This window comes from Nomia melanderi, unplaced genomic scaffold (genome assembly GCF_051020985.1).
Source record: "Nomia melanderi isolate GNS246 unplaced genomic scaffold, iyNomMela1 scaffold0186, whole genome shotgun sequence".
In the NCBI taxonomy this organism is placed as follows: Eukaryota; Metazoa; Arthropoda; class Insecta; order Hymenoptera; family Halictidae; genus Nomia; species Nomia melanderi.
This window is the reverse complement of record NW_027475301.1, coordinates 70,001-73,185: the sequence shown is the minus strand read 5'-3', so window position 1 is coordinate 73,185 and position 3,185 is coordinate 70,001. Positions and strand designations below refer to the sequence as shown.

At 50.7% G+C, this 3,185-nt stretch overlaps 1 non-coding gene across 1 annotated transcript; it reads left to right on the top strand.

Moving 5' to 3' along the window:
* The first annotated feature begins 2,156 nt into the window (after positions 1-2,156).
* On the top strand, positions 2,157-2,311 carry LOC143175785 (5.8S ribosomal RNA). The gene has a single exon (XR_013000463.1). It is a non-coding gene; the product is annotated as a 5.8S ribosomal RNA (ribosomal RNA).
* Positions 2,312-3,185: the final 874 nt, after the last annotated feature.

Sequence of the window (3,185 nt, the reverse complement as noted above, 5' to 3'; positions counted from 1 at the left end):
CGCCTGTGGTTCACACGGTTGCCTGCTCTCCGGGGTACGCGATCGCGCAGGAGTTACGGAAGAACTTGATGGGCCACGATCTCCAAGCGGCTATATCTTTCGACGATGGGACGATTCACGCGAAGAGAACGTTCGTGCATGCGTGAGGTGCGATAGCGTTGATTCGCTTGTCTGTACGGGGAGAAATAGAACGATGAGTTGACTTATCGGGTCTTCGTTGGAATTACCGTCGCTGGCATTGTAAACTCCAGATGACCTTGTGATTCCTTCGTCGGGCACTGGTAAAGGGTGGCGATGATTCGTTCTATAATAGAAATACCCGTCGTAGCGTTTCGACCGATGTCACCCGCCACGAAATTCTCTCTCGTCGTGGAATCCCCGCGTCGGAGAGTAACCGCCGAAGGCTTGCTATAGAAGACTATAGTTTATACGCCTGTGGTTCACCGGTTGCCGGCTCTCCGGGGCACGCGATCGCGCGAAGGTTACGGAGGGACGTGAAGCGCCCGAGCAATGAAACGTCCGCAGGAGGAAACGAGCAACCGCCGAACATTGTTTCGCGACGTTTCCATAATGTATTGTCGTTTCGCTCGCATCCCGCTTCTTTCCCCTAGTTTCCTCGACGCGTAGTTTCGCAGCCTTAGTGGACGAATCATTCTCGATTCGAGGAAAGATATGCAGTGGGGCGTGCAATGAGCCCGCCAGAGACCACGATCTCCAATGCGTCTTTACATCTTTGGACGATGGGACGATCCACGCGAAGAGAACGTTCGTGCTTGCGCGAGGTGCATTAGCGTCGATTCGCTTTTCTGTACGGGGAGAAATAGAACGATGAGTTGACTTATCGGGTCTTCGTTGGAATTACCGTCGCTGGCATTGTAAACTCCAGATGACCTTGTGATTCCTTCGTCGGGCACTGGTAAAGGGTGGCGATGATTCGTTCTATAATAGAAATACCCGTCGTAGCGATTCGGCCGAGTCACCCGCCACGAAACTGTCTCTCTTTCGTCGTGGAAACCCCGCGTCGGAGAGTAAAACGCGCGAAGGCTGTGACTGTAACATATATATATATATATACACAGTATACAATGCCTGTGGTTTTTGCGCGTGTCGGCTCTTCGGTATACGCGATCGGCCAGAGTTACGGAGGGACGGTGAAGCGCACGAGAAATTGAAACGGCCGCACGATTGGAACCGAGCAACCGTCGAACATTGTTTCGCGACGTTTCCATAATGCGTTTTCGTTTCGCTCGCATACCGCTTCTTTTCCCCTAGTCTCTGAGACGCGTTTTCGAGCCGTTCTTCTACTATCGATTCTCGTAGAGAGAAGGGACCGGGTAGTCTGGAAGTGGAACCCGCATCTTGCGTGTACCGTACACGGAATTGAGAGGACCGGCCGTGAAGCTCGTTTTAAAGCCGTGCGTCTGACACCCAACTCTTGCGCGCCAATTTCGCGGCAAGAGATAATATGGGACGAATGACCGGCAAAGAGCCAGCTGTGAAGTCTGTTTTTTTAATCGAATCCGTGGACGTGTGTATGCCGTAGCGTCGCTCGTCGTGTTCGTTCATGGTCGTTCCGAGAGAAAGAACGAAAGCGGTAACGAAGGGACCGGCCGTGAAGCTCGTTTTAAAGCCGCGCGTCTGACACCCAACTCTTGCGCGCCAATTTCGCGGCAAGAGATAACATGGGACGAATGACCGGCAAAGAGCCAGCTGTGAAGTCTTTTTTCATTATTTGCTTTCAATCGATCGATCGGTACGATTCGTGCAACGTTTCGCGCGATGCGACGCGAAAACATGCGCGCAACAATAGATGCGTCTGATCGGAAGAACGCGAGGGTCGACTGCACGCGATGGATTCAGTATCGGGTAGGATACAAAATATATCCCCGTCGTTTCCACGCGTGCGAGTCTTCTGCGTCTTTCGCGGGTTTTTGAATGCACTATACGCCCGGAACGTCGAGAAATATATACATATTACTTGAACGTTTTTCGTCTCGAAAGGCTTCGGTGTCGTCTCCAAGGCGACGCCTGAATCTCCTTCGCGCGCTGGTCGGAGATTCAGGTATCAACTTTTATCTTCTCTTTGAAAGAAGAGAGATATTAGGTCGAACAAGTGAGAATAAAATTATATATGTGAAATATAAAATTTATACGATTACCCTGAACGGTGGATCACTTGGCTCGTGGGTCGATGAAGAACGCAGCTAATTGCGCGTCAACGTGTGAACTGCAGGACACATGAACATCGACATTTCGAACGCACATTGCGGTCCACGGATACAATTCCTGGACCACGCCTGGCTGAGGGTCGTTTACGTACCATACACTGCTTGCGTAGCTCTGTCAAATCCCCGCCGTCGTTCACCTCTTCGGATCGAACGTTTTTTTACCGAAGGGCGCAAAGAACGTCTCTGAGTCGGGTTAAGAGAAGGATGCTACGTACGAGCGAACGATGGGTGTCTCGTCGGCGTTTGTCGCGGACACGCGAAAATTCTGTGAATTTCACGGACAGTGTACGTTCTAGTTGTTGCAAAACGATCGGAATCGTTTGTATGGACTCGCGTGAGTGTTCGCGGCGTCGTGCGTCGTTCAATTACGACCGCCCGCGGATACCGCTCCACTGCGATATGGATCTGAGCGACAACTTTTTCGGCTGTTCGTGAGATGAACGGTTTCGTGTGTTTAGAAAAATTTTTTTTCCCGCGCTCCCGACGTCACCTGAAATGATGCGTCAGAGGTGAAAGAAAATATTAAGAAGTCGAGAGAGAGAGACTACACACGTTTTATTCATATTTTGTATACCGTGCGTGAGACGGATGTGCACGACACGTCGTATGTCGGTATATTACCGACTGGCCCCAGGGAGATTGTTTTCTTCCTCTCTTACGAATGAGATGTACGTTTCGGAGGATCGTCGTTACCGAAACACACGGCAAAACGAGACTTCTCGCAGCAGAACCTTTATACACAATACACATCGACTCTTTTTACCCCGAGAGAGAGAGAAAAGGTGTATTTCTTTTTTTTATTTTTCGAATTCGACGCACGAACGCTTTGACGACTGGAGAAAAACACGGTGTGTGTTAAAATCGTGCGGGACGAGCATGCGTATTCGTAACGGGTCGAATAGTTCTTATTCCCCGTCGTCGCGTGTCCTCGCTGGACCACCACCGTGCGCTTCCGCC